The sequence below is a fragment of the Nuphar pumila genome, unplaced genomic scaffold (genome assembly GCF_984573655.1).
Source record: "Nuphar pumila unplaced genomic scaffold, dmNupPumi1.hap1.1 HAP1_SCAFFOLD_351, whole genome shotgun sequence".
Classification (NCBI taxonomy): domain Eukaryota; kingdom Viridiplantae; phylum Streptophyta; class Magnoliopsida; order Nymphaeales; family Nymphaeaceae; genus Nuphar; species Nuphar pumila.
The window spans coordinates 17,152-30,931 of record NW_028323296.1 but is presented as its reverse complement, the minus strand read 5'-3'; the positions used below and the strand labels follow the sequence as shown (position 1 = coordinate 30,931).

General features: G+C 52.6%; 1 long non-coding RNA gene across 1 annotated transcript; it reads right to left on the bottom strand.

Annotated features, from left to right (window-relative positions):
- Positions 1-3,111: 3,111 nt before the first annotated feature.
- LOC149810440 (uncharacterized) lies at positions 3,112-4,741 on the bottom strand. The gene is made up of 3 exons (XR_016429223.1): positions 4,595-4,741; positions 4,083-4,248; positions 3,112-3,642 (listed from the first exon to the last, which is right to left on the bottom strand). It is a non-coding gene; the product is annotated as an uncharacterized LOC149810440 (long non-coding RNA).
- Between the last annotated feature and the right edge of the window lie 9,039 nt (positions 4,742-13,780).

The window sequence follows — 13,780 nt, the reverse complement described above, 5'->3', positions numbered from 1 at the left end:
GAACGGTGGGCCATAGAGTACAGACATTATGTACCCAGTTGTTATCTGTGTGTTGCCAGTTTGAAGCTTGGTTGCATCTGGCTGGAACCATGCAGGTCTTGCATGGGGTAACACACGACTGATTGAATGACTTGTTTGTATACCTGAACCGGGGTTCTCTAGTTTAGTATGCGACCAGTGATCCCTTGACTCATCTGCGATGCGCCTGCTTGCCCTTCTAGCATGCGTTTCATCGCTCGCCCATGAGCGGAATTCGCCAGGCCCGCCTCAGGTGTTTGCTTTCAAGCCGACGCTCTAAAAGTAGTCTGTCGACATCCTCCAGTTGCGCAGACACATTACAGCCCGCCGCAGACGCTCAACGCCGTGAGCGAGGCCACATTGCACAAACTTCGTATGGCTCCCCCGCCCTGCCAGGCAGTGTGGCGGCCCGTCGTGGAGCCATGCCGCTGCAAGGCGATGACGGGCAGCTTCACAACCTCCCCAACAGCAGGTGGGAGCGCAGCAATCTGGCAGGGGTCTCTGGGCGCGTGACTTCTTCGCGGGAGCTGACTCATCCCAGCCCGTGCACAGGCCTCCAGCCCGTCTCCGCTTATCAGCTGAGTCAGCGTGACCCACAGGGGTGGGGCAGCACCGACGTTGGACAGCAGTGGATGCAGCAGGGGGTGAGAGCAACGAAAGAGCTGAGCCGCCTTGACTCAGCTTGGAGGGACGCGGCCGAGCGTGGCAGGCAGGGGGGGGGAGTGGAGGGTGCGTACCAGCCTTGGGTGATCAGTGAGAACGCGAGGAGGGAGCTGCTGGTGGGGAGTGGCTCTGTGCTGCGTTTTCCATCCAGTCGGGTCCATCTCTGGGACCGGACCCCCTTGTCTACATTGCAACGCTTCCTCACGGCGGTGCGTGCGTTCTTGTGTGTTCACCTGCCAGTTATATTACAACATCCTAGATAAGGCTTCGCTTTTCACCTGCCATTTATCATTTGAATCAGTCGCTGTTTTCAACAGCTGGGCCGGAGGCCTCGATCGTGGCTTTGTTAGTGCGACTATCGCAAAGGAATGGAGATGTTTTCGTCGTTCGAGAGAGACAAGACCACCATCTCCCGTAGACAAGACAGCCTATCAGATAGGCAGGCAAGCGAGCATGTTCTCCAAAAGCACATGCACACGCGCTGTCCTCAGTCGCAAAATACTGAACAATGAAGCACGTGGAAAACAAATAGTCATCTCGAGAAATGTAAGATGCGAAGATCAGGTGATGCGACGAGATGCAAGTACTGAACGAAGTACGCAGAGAACGGCAGCTCGAGAAATGTACCACGCGAAGAACATTTGGTGTTACGGGATGCATTTTCACGCTGCGGAACACAGCCTTATCAAACAAACACGCAACAAGCAGCTGAGATGAAAACTCCATATGATATGTAAGCTGCTGACGTGTTGTGTTTGATTACACAGAGGAACAGAATCACCATAGCTCAAGCCGAATAACAGAACCAACACGCACTCGGAACAGTTCCTGTCAATTGCTGCATCACAGGACTTCAAGCCACACGAGTAAGGGAGTATCCTGGCTACCAGAGTCAACAGAGGGACAAGTAAATACAAATGAGGCACCCCGGGAAGTGGTTAATATGGCGCAACTGCATTGATCTACTAGGAACAAAGTTGAAACGGAGTCCGTTCCACAACACAAACAGGGCACAGCTGGAAGTACCCGATGAAAAGGCAACAACAGAACCGTGTTGTGTTTGTGTATGTGAGCCACCCAAATGCCATCGACAACTACTCGGTATCCCAGGTTACCATGCTTTGTTACCTCCTCAGCAAACCATCATTTTGCGTCCGCTCATCTCCTTCGTGTGTGTATGTGCAAAGTCTGCTGTGGCAACGTGGCTTCGTGCAACTTCGCATCATCATAAACCCGTCTGAAAGTTTATAACCATGTTTGGTCGGATACGTAGCCAAAGCGTGCTTACTTCCAATCAACAAAGCCAGACTATTATGCACTGCATGCAAATGAAGTTTTCCCCTTTTTTAATCGACGCCCATCCTCCGCCGTTCCGACAGGGTCGCTCAAACCATGGATGTGGGTCATAAACAGGTCTGAAAATTCGCAAAGCCAGTTTCGTCCCGTATTCTGCCCTCACATATCGTGTCCAATCCGCGAAGACGGTAGGAGTGAAGAATTGCATAAATGCTGTTTTCTGTTCGTCGCAAAGCGCACGGGCGACGCATTCTTCTGGACCACCTTTTAAATTGCGTCCCCGTCAAGACAGCAACGCGTTTGGCCTGACAATGCTGCTTTCCAGCCTGGACCAGCGCGTACGCAAACGCGTCGTTTCTTTTCACACGATTCATCGTTTCACCACATTATAAGCATTCATGGCAAAGCACACCGCCAAAGCGCAACGCTGACGCCTAGAAAGGCTCGAGATAGCCTGTGGAACCACTATTTCGAGCAAGAACCGTCTGATTTTGGTTTAAGTCTTCGCGAGTAGTTGGCCTCCGGCCGAAAGACATAAACCTGGTATAATAAGGTTTCGCTGTGCATCTGCCGTTCTTGGGTAAACGACGTAGACTTCGTAAGGAAGATGTCGTTGAAAGTTGCACTGAAATGTAAGGCATCATGTTTTTTGGGGTTGTTGGATGTGGGTTCGTGGGCGAGTTAGGTACGATCGGGTGCGGGAGTATGGGAGGAGCAGCAGTGTAGTACCAGCTTTATGGGTCTATGTACCGATCAATGGTTATCTGTATTAATGTATTGATCTGTAATATGTTGTATAGTGTTTTTTATGATTTGCAACTGATGAAAGGTTAAAGCATATATGATTATAATATTGTTATATAATGTATCACTGCGTTTGAATGTAATCATGCCAATAAAGTAAAAAGCCATGTATAACGAGTAATGTCGTGGTGCATTGTAGTGTACACTGAAGATGTGGGGTACAAGAAGCGTATGACATATGATAGTTAGGTGGTCAATATGTATTGTGTTTGGGGTGGATAATCATTAGAAAGATATTATTTGTTACAAGAATATTTCAGAAGTGTTCACAACCTTGACAGGATGTTAACTTGTGAACATGATAATGATCAGATGAAGTTACATGTTTAATTACATAGAGCGACAGAACAACGACAGCACAAGCCGCAAACAACAAACACAACACACTCAAACGAGAGGTGCGCTCATTGAACGTCAGCAGTTGGAACAGTCAAGCCTGCTGTGAAATAACTGCCCGTCGCTACCAAAGTGCCACTTGTTACATGTTTTCAATGTGTATCTTCTACAGGATGTTGCACTTTCACAACCATATTCATTCATGCAACCTTGTTCAATACTGTACAAGGAATCCACAGACTATCTCGTCTTATGAGATGTATCGATGCAACACCACCAATACATATACATTGTCAAGTGCTGCTATTCCTGCAGCACTTTTGCATGCTTACTTTGCCTACTCCTTGGTATTCCTTTCCATCCAGATAGCTCGCCCAATCATGGTCGCTCCGATAATAAGTTGCACTCCACCTAGTGTCAAGCCAGTCTCCTTCTTCAAGGACTTTGTGTGGAATGTGTGTGCACCAGTGAGTACAGATCCGCAGTCCACAAACCTCCATTCAGAGCCAACATCCGTGCAGAAGGCTGCACATCAATACATTTTGCTCAACATAAATGTTAGTGGACATGGTCATTTCAATATCAGATCATCAACTACATTTCTCTTCCCCTTTCACGTCGTTGTTGATACGAGATCCATCTCACTTTCACTTCTTTCACATCCACACACGACATAGACTCTCATCATCGCAGTGATGTCGTTTGAGTTGTGTAGTGATGTACCTCTCTCACCAACTGATCTGATCCCGTGTACTGGTGATCTTTTGCCCCTTTACCAAGGAAGCTACCACTGCTGTGCTTCTCCCCTTATCTTCAGGAAATTTGTCGTGACTTGCAATGGCAGAATACAACAGCATCATGGGTGAAATGCATTGTGCAACTCACTGCATGTGTACTGAACAATATGGTTGCATGGTTACATCGCTTTGTGCACACTCCACATGCATTGGTTTGATGTCCCATACCTTTTCATGAGCTGCCAGTGCCTGCAAAGCTCCGTGTCCTGCCATCTGAAGAGCTGTCAAGTGTCGGTATTTGCGGCCAACCGACCCTGTCATGGTGGGGAGTGTCGTTGCCGTACATTTTTTCGACACCTTCAGGGTTGAGGGCGATTGCTGCGGCTCCGGCTGCCTGCGAACAATCAAATCCAGAGTTAGATTGATGCATCGAAACATGTTACTACTAGTGTTTGCATTGCACAGTAGTTAGAGACGGTTAAGTTAATTCATGTCGCGACGACATCGACATGGCATGTTCAGCTTCCGAAACAATCTCATCCGCAAGCCCTGCGCCATCGCAGGCGTGAGTGTGCCATTCAGCAATGCAAGTGTGCATCCACTCGAAAGCCCCGTTCATCCGGCAAGCTGCACATGGATTTGATGGATGATTTCCTGAACATCTATGCAGTAATGTTACGTTTTCGGAATAGGACCTTGACCTGCACACGACAAAGTACCCATTCGAGCCAGAACCACACCGCTCCGGCTGCACCAGCGTACAGCATCCATTGCTGAGGGGTATTGTCGGGCTTGTGCTCCTCGATGGTCCTTGACACGTTCTCGCGGACGTTAGACATGTTGGCCATTTGTATCGAAAGAGTGAGCACGTGATTGTTTGGAAAGAACTCGAATCGCACAAACAACCTGGCGCCTCACGTGACAGGCTTGCTATATAAGCTGGTTTGGGTTCAACGCGCTCCGACTTGCTTGCTTCCTGAATGACTTGCGGTCACTGTGGTCATCGTGCAGTGGTCATGTTATGGGTCCTCGTGTGTGTGTTGCACAACATTAGTCAATGACTGTCAGCATATTACGAGATATCTATTTCAAACGCTGCTTCGTTTACGATGTGGATACCCTCGCTCAATCTCTCGTAGGGGTTATGACCTGCCTCGTACATTCGTGTTAGATGTGCGTTTAGATGTTTGTTGCGGTAATGTCTCTGTGCCTGAAAGAAAGTTGTGCACGATGACGAGGCGTGTTTTCCCGGAAATTTCACTGCATTTCTTCGATAATTGAACCGGCCTCGTTGCCATTAGCTTTCATCAACTCACATACCCAACAATCTGGACAACAAAACCCTGAACAATGGAACCAAACCGAAGATGGCTCGAACAACCACTCCTGCGTGAAGCCAAGGCCCATGAGAGCAGCAGATACATGTTTGGCATGGCATAGTGATGCACACAGCGATGCCAATCTATTGCTCAGCTGTGTGCACCTCAGTGCTGTGCAGCACAATAGGAGATACTTGGTTTGCAATCACAAGAGACTCCGCATATACAGGTGTTCAGTGAGTACAGTAATAGTACTACAGGTGTCCAGTAGTACTGAGGTGTTCAGTAACAGGGGTCAGTATATTGACCAAGATCGCCCTTTGTGGGTGTGTAAGCACACTCAAGCGCTCCAGACTTCAGAAACATAGTATATCTATCCTCAAGGCGTTGTGGATGACACACAACCCAACTAGAGAGTATTCCCCGGAGGAAATCATACTATTGGTATTAATTGGAGTTGCCAACGTCCATGTGGATGTGGTAATGCTGTACAAAGACTCATTATCATCTCATGCATGTAGCCAAGCGGGGACGAAGAACCTTACTTCTCACACATCATGGTTCAACAGGTTTGTGTGCAACAGCCCATTGCATACGCCCCCACCTCGTCAACGACGGGGGACGCATGGCATGATGCCCAATTGATTGATTGATCGATCGATCGATCGATCGATCGATCGATCTGATTCCCAAGTAGTTCTTGGAGTGGCTAATGTCCATGTAGATGAGGTAGGAAAACGATACATCATCATTACATCACATAGAGAATGGCAGGGAATAGTCAACAATCAACAAAGACAAGGGCTGTAAAACGATACATCATTACATCACATAGATAATGGCAAGAAATAGACAACAAGAAACGACACATCATCATCATCAAACACCCGTGTTGACTATACCACAGCGCCGAAGCCGTGCTTCGCCAGAATGCGTTTCAACTCCCACTGATGTCCCCGAAATCCAATCATTTTCAGGCATGTCATCCTAAAAATTGCGCTGCCTGGCAAAGTGCTGCGCCGAAGGCCTTCCCACGGCTCGTATGAGAACTGGGACGCACGACGATGCGACACGTTCTCAACGGGCCTGCTGAGTACTTACAAGGAGTGCAGGCGCCTGTGTTGAAGAACACGATATACCATACTGCGCATGGAATCAGGAATATTTCGAATCCGCAGAGTTGCATGATAACCTTCACGCACGGGGGACACAATTGTGTCAAGCGCTACATGCATTTGTTTCGCCTGCGCATGCTGAGGCATAAAGTGCGAGCCAAAGCGAGACTTGAACACGCGACGCCACGATTCGTGGCGGACAGTTTAATCACTTGACCGTTGGTGGAGGCTCGTATGAGACCCATGTGTTGTGCTAGACGTTCCCGAGAGCCTCGCGTACCCGTCGTTGCGACACAGTTCGACCTATCAACCTTCCAAGTGCCGATGTCCGAGCATTCCTTTGCCATTGCGAGTGCAGGGGCAGCTCAAGTGCTTCGCCGCTGTGGAGTCCGACTACCATGTCTGTCCCGAATATTCAAGCGTTTTAGGCAAAACCCCCACAAATCAGACAGTCTTGCGGGACAAAGAGCAGCTCAGGGTGCCAAGACTCACCCTATGCCTAGCGCGCCAGCATCTTGAGGGCTTTGACGTGTGCAGGACCAGCCAGCGTTACTGGAGATCCAGCAAGCCGCTCTGGCACAGCTCCTCCCGTTGGCGAGGCGAGAGGTGAGGTCAACCATGCTCTGGATGGAGTGCCACCAGCACCCGGACTCCTCTCAACTGCTGGCCTCCCTAGAGCCTGATGTCGGTTCCTCCCAGGCCCCAAACGCGCCTCTGGCGGGGCTGGTGGGCGTCGCACAGTGCCCCGACAGTGCAGATATGGTGCGCTCCAATGCTAGGTTGAGGGGGGCGTTCGTGGGGTGTCTGGTTCGTGGATTTTTTCACTGCTCGAGGTACCATGCAGACCTAGGAAACTGTTAAATGTCTGGCATAGTTGGTGGCATTATTCCTGCAATACTCGCGGGAAACAAAGCCTTGGATGGTTGGTGTCATCGGGATTGATCTCAAAGCAGTCCGTGCCCAGCTCAGGCTCTGGTGTTATCCAGGAGTTTGTTTTTCTCCATGGACGAGTGTACGCTGCACTTCTTGCGTGTGACGCTGAGGCGTCTAGGTAGCTGTTGCTACCTCCAAGTATCCAACGACGCCGATATGCCAACACGCAGCTGACCTATCTGGAATTTAGAGTGGTCCCTGGCTGACGACGGTTGGTTGGTGGATGATGATGATGGTGTATCTTTTTACACTACCGCATCCACGTGGACATTGGCAACATCAAAAACTACTCGGGATTCAGGGTTGGTGGTCTGGCTTTATCTGATTCGGTAATCAGTTTATGTGGCCAGCTAATAGCAATTTTGGGAATGGACCCACCTGTTCACGACATGCAGGAGGAGGAGGCAACAGTCACGAGCCTTTCGGAGCTCGTGAGAGCGGCGTGCATGAGTAGGACTGCAAAGTCGTTGTCAAGAGTGTTGGCCTTGGCACTCTTCGTGCGGCGCTCCGCCAGCCCGCGGGGGGGCACCCCCCCCACCACCGCCACCGCCCCCCTCCTCCTAGAACTCCACGGCTGCGTCCTCCGGCCTGCTTTGGCAGTCACCTTCACCCCCCTCCACAGGATGCGCGTGCAGACCGGTGCCCTTGCCGACTCCCTGCTTCATAGCGCGTACTCTCTCGCGAGTTTACACGGCTGCAGTGGCAATGGCGCGGCCTTCCGCACTGGCCCGCTCACTATGAGTCACACGCGCGAGCTCGTGCCGCTTTTACAAGATGATCCAGCGGTGCGATGCTTACACGGATCCGAAGCACTCGAGCTGTAGCTCAACAGCCTTGTTAGGACCTGCAACTTTCGAGCTACAGCTCGATAGCCTATGGCAGGCCAGGGTTCACATGCGCTGCTGCTTCCACTCCTTTTCCGATGATGCTGTGGATCGTTCGAGCACTTCAGCTTCCACATGGGCACAGGCGAATGCCACTTGGGAGTGTATCACTTGGGGGTCTATATCAAGTCTCAGCCCCTCAAGCAAATGCCTGTGATGTTCTATGTTTGGGTACGTTTGGGTATGTACGGGTAGCTTGTGCTTGAAGTCATGCGGATGCCGATGGAGTATTGTATCGAGCATCATGCTTGTTTTTGGATGCGCTTGATCGGCACTTGCCGCCTGTCCCCCAGGTCACCCCTGGGCATGAGGCCGAAGCCCATTGGGTACGACTTCCTTGCCAACGACGGGGAGATAGCCGATTGATTGATTAGTTTACCATTTTGGAGTTGAAGTGCAGTCAAGCAAAGGACACAAACACCTAGGTGGTAAAAGAGCGTTGTAACTCGTACTCAAAACTAATGTGTCAGACCATCGTCCGGGTCCGAAAACACCATTCCATTGATCCAATTGACGTCAAGAACGAAAAGCTAAGTCAATGGCACAAAAAGTGGAGGCCTGTTGGGCACTCCCCCTTCGCCAACGAGATGATGGGTTCATGGGTATAAAAGCACACACAACCCTACCGATGACCGCGTGTTTCCGACACGTCATCAGAGTGTGTTCGAGCATTGACGGTACCTGATAAATAGTTTGACACAATCCTGAAATGCAAGAGTTCCCTTCAGGCTGTATTACTTTTTGCAGCACTGCACGCACACATGATGTGGCATCGAGGGCATATTGGGAATGTGTGCTACCGTTATTTCCGAGTTATGATCACCGAGATACGATCACCCGAGGCGAGCGTGCCTGGACCAGCAAGACTTGCCATAGCAGAGCTTTGCCAGCATGAGCCCTAACCCCCCACAATCCATGCATTTTCGGGCATCTGGTCCCGAAAAGCGACATGGTCAGGCAAAATACTGTGCCATTCATTACCTGATCTGGTTACAACACAGTTTCTTGGCCTGCTGCCTTGCTTTCTTGCCGTGAGATTAACATTCACGTGCAGGTACGCTTGCCTCAGGTGATGGTAACGGTAGTACTGATTCCCAAGTGGTTCTTGTTCTTGTCAATGTCCATGTGGATGCGGCAGTGTTGTAAAACGATGTATACATCATCATGTATCTTGATTTGAAGCGAGCTTTCATGAGGTGCAGGTGGAGAGAACGCCTCTTGTGGGTATCTGGGTATCTGGCATCGACCGTATTGTTCATGTCCTCGTCTGGTCGTCTGCTCTTGCGTTTGCCTGTGCGCCGCATCCAGACAAAGCCATTCGTGAGGATGGCTCATTCTTGGTGCTGGCATACTTTGCTGGTGTGTGCTCTCGGCCCTCCGTTTCGTTTCTTCATGCCATGAACGCACAATTCGTCTTGTGTACAGTCGATTTCTCTCACACCACAAATATATTTTGTGCGGTAAATTGGCGATTTGTTCCTTCCTCTTGTTTTTCACGAGATAGGCGGACCATGCTGATCGCTTGTTCAATGGCAGCACTGTGGTTGCTCGCGGAGAGCATTTCGTTTGCACGACATGTATTCGAATGCCACCGCACCGGACGTTAATCAAACCAGCATATCAGTGTTTGCATGTTGGGAAGGGCCTACATGGAGTGCATGTGGAGCGTTGTCTCGTTTGTGTGTTGATGGAGCAATACTTGCAGTGGTGGCCCGGCACCCCGAGTTTGGTGTGTTTAGTTAATCAGCAAATGTGATCTTGTTGCTGTTGAGCATCTCACCAGGAAAAGAGAGGAATGCAGACAGCTAAAACGAAGTTACAGCCAGTGTTTTGCCTGGCAGAGTGTCTTTAGGTTCACAGAAGCCTGCAATCTCATGAACTGCAGTGACAGAAATGTTGGTCAAACCCCATTGGTCGAAACACTGGCTCCAGCGTCAAAGGAGCCACCCCGTTGAACTCAAACTACAATTGCAGGAGCTGCCAGGCACCCTGAGCTGTTCGAAATCAACCTAACCTCGTCGCGAGGTGTCCCTCTTGTGCCGTACACCTTCACTCTGCAAGTCCCAGAGGCGCACTTGCAGCAGGTCCGCCTCAAAGGGGCTCCCTCTACTTGCCATTTGGTCGAGCGCCCCCACCTCATGACGAACCTCTACTTCGACCGCAGCAGTCAGGCCGCTGCAGGCCTGCCAAAGACCGCTGCAACCCCACCCCAAGTGGCAGGTGCGTTTTGCAATTCCTCGCCAGTGTCTGACACGATGATGCCGATGCCAGGATGTATCGTTTTGAAGCACCACCGCATCCACATGAACGTTGGCAACTTTTAAGTACTTCTTGGGAACCTGAGCCACACTTCTTTCAGAAGTTTTGTATCTGGTGATCTGGTGACTGGGATGATCTATCTCTACCCTCTGGAGATATATCTACTCTCCTCGGATATCTATCCTCCTCGGATGATCTATATCTACCCTCTGGTGGCCTGGGACGATCTATATTTACCCCCCCATCCCTGAACTGAGCCAGTCAACCAATGATTTCGCATGATGCTGATGATGCGAAGCAGCATGCCGCGGTTCCTTTTGTACAGCCCTAGGCATAGCAGGGGCAGCAGGGCCAAGATAGCGGTGGCATGACGCTGCAGGCTTGCTGTTGCATGAAAGAGTTGGACCACGTGCGAATGGAAATGTCGTAGATCACACATGTTTCTCACCCCTTGCCAGTGTGACTCACCCCTCGTCGCAATGCAGCCGTCAACTCGAGCGCCTGGCAGCAGCAACTCTCTCCCGGCGAGGCGCCGTCCTCGTCACGGCGGAGTCAGCGTTCGCCGTCGCCGCAGACGCCCTTGCCGCCATCGCAGGTACGGGCGCGCCTCCGGACCTGGCATCAAGAGCTGCACTCCCCTAGCGGGGGGGCGAGAGGGGGCTCGGCCGACCCTTCACCACATTGGTCTACTGTGTCACCCGCGCCGAGCGCTCTGACCACACCAGGCGCCTCCCTCACCGCGGCCGCCGCCACTTCGCAGCAACCGAAATCAGGCCACCAGGACCCGAGGCACTCCAGCATGGCCCCCCCCACCTCCTCAGCCCTCTCCCACGCGTATGAATCGCCCACTCACATGCAACCTCACCCCCTCGAACCCTCACACTCATCGGCGGACCATGCTGAGGATTCTCAAGTCTCTCAAGGAGTGCCGGATGACTCAGGATCCGATGACGCGGCGGTTGTGAAGGGGTCAAGGCCAGGCAATCTTGATGGCAGTCCTGACGAGGCCTCGGGCTCAGGCAACCATCACAACAGCCTCGAAGGTCATGGAGTACAGAGTTCAGCAGTCACGGCAACCTCTGAAATGATCTCTTTGACAGCCGGAGAGAATGCCTATGCCATGCCGGGAACCGCGATCGGTTGCTTGCCATCCTCGGAGGAGCGCTCTGCCAGCGTCTGTCTGCAACGTACGCTTACGAATGACGAGGCGTTACCGCTGCCACGCGCCATCGCCCCGCCGCAGCCATCCCCTCTGAAAGGCCACATCAGCAGCAAACACACACCGTCTGTGCGATATTCTGGCCACGGCCACCACGCAACACGCCTCCACAGCGCAGAGGAGACACTCAGCAGCCATGCGACTACCGAAAAGGCCAGTGCTCATCTGTCAAAGACAAGCCCAGTAGATAGGACTGCTCCAGAGGGCAGCGCAGAGCTGAAACTGGCGAGTAGGCATCCAGTCATCGGCCTTGATGTGCGGCGCATCAGGACATCTGATCGGTCGAATCCTCAGCAGCCGTTGCTGGGCGCACCCCCCCTTCCTCTCTCCTCACCTCAGCCCAGCCAAGCCGCAACGCCAGGGGACTATATCTTCCGTAGGCTATCCACGGATTCTTCCGGACTTCACACACCCGCTCGTGCTCGGGAACCTGCACGATTCCCTCATGTCGTGGACCCCCCCCAAACTGACCGGCATGCATCAGCTGGGCCTGCGTCCCACGCGCAAGCTACGCCACTTCAGGGACACCCAGTGGATGCTTTGTTGGCGCCCCCTGGCCGCTCCGCTGCAGCTTCGGCGACGCATCAGCGTCATGGAGACGCCCCAGCGGCCTGCAGCGTGCAGATGCCGGTGTGGCTGAGCGCTGCAGTGGCGCGTCATCCCGAACTCGGCGACCTGCTGGCGCGACAGGCCGCCGCGGGCGCCACGCTCGCATCCGATGACGCATCACGCTCGAACCACCCAGGCAGGGGCGTGCCCGCGTTGGAGGGGGGGGACATGCGTGATGCCGCCCCGAGGTCCAGTTGCCGCAGCAGCGTCATGGGTGACCGTGCGCCTCCTGCTGTCGCCGCTTGTGGTGATACACCATCTGCTGATGTACACTCCGGTGCGCTCGGAGGTGTGTCCAGCGAGCTGAGCTCCCCCAGGCGGCCCTCTGGTGCGAGTGGCACACCTCAGGCCACTGCAGCTGGCTGGGGGGGGGGGGCGCGACGTCCACACGCCTTGACATCAGTCCCCACCCACGCCGAATCCCCAGAAGAGGAAATCATCGAAGCGTTCATCGCGCACACATCGCCGCAGCAGCCGCATTGCAAACAGGCGATGAAGCAGCATGCAGCACAGCCCAGTGCTTCGCCAGAACGGGTTCCGTCCCCAATCTGTGTTCCGGAAACTCAAGAGTTCTCGGGCATCTGGACCCGGAAAATGACAGCGTCTGGCGAGACTCCGGCGCAGCCATTGTCGCGGGGGTACGATGACACTGCGCATGCCTTCTCCACCACCGCAAGGCGCGCAGCAGACGCCTCGGCATCAATGCGCGGGCAACCTGCTCATGCGCCATCATTGCGAATACCGGGAGAGTCGTCTCAGGGGGACATGCCTCTGGAGCACAGGCTGATGGATCATAACTCGCTTTCAGGTATGCTTCTTGCTCCACAGCTGGTTCTCAAGGCAAGCCGGGCTGTACAACGACGTGTATGGTGCTGCACGTTTGTTGGATTCTCATCCACATATTTCGACAGCAACAAGCAGTGTTTTTTGTGCCAGAAATGCTGGCAAATGTACTGCAAATCTGTGCTGCGACGTGATTTGAAGAAGTAGAATGTGGGTGTGGGTTGCGATGATGCCTCAGTGACATTGATGGCCGTTTTACGTAAGCTGCGGTTGACATGCTTCTTTGTAGTGAAGGCGAAGCAGGCATGATGGGCCAGGGTAGGGTCTAAGGTAAGTCAGGCTGCACAAGGTCTGCTTGCCTCGGGTGAAGGAATTGCGAGCACCGGCTCAAAAGGAGTTTCTAAGGTTGCCAGTGTCCTTTGGATGCGGTGGCGGGACAATGATTATATCGACTTGCGGTGCTTGAAAACTCCAGTGCTTCACCAGACACTCTGATTTTTCGGGTCCGCATAGCTGGAATTACATGAAATTTTGGGACAAAAATGGGGTCGCAACCCATTCCGGCCAGGCACTGGAAGTCTCGGTGGTGCTTTGGAGAGATAAACCATCAGACATACGTTTCTGTACAGGCTACGAAGCAGCAAGCAGCGAGCGCGGCAGCAGGCAACAAAACGGCTTTGGAGATGACTTCCCCGTCTCTTGTGAGCTCGAGCCACACAGTGCGAGGGGTGCTGCGTTGGAGGAGGACGGAAGGCGCATAAATGCTTGGGCACACACTGCCACAGATGACGGAACACACGTGCTG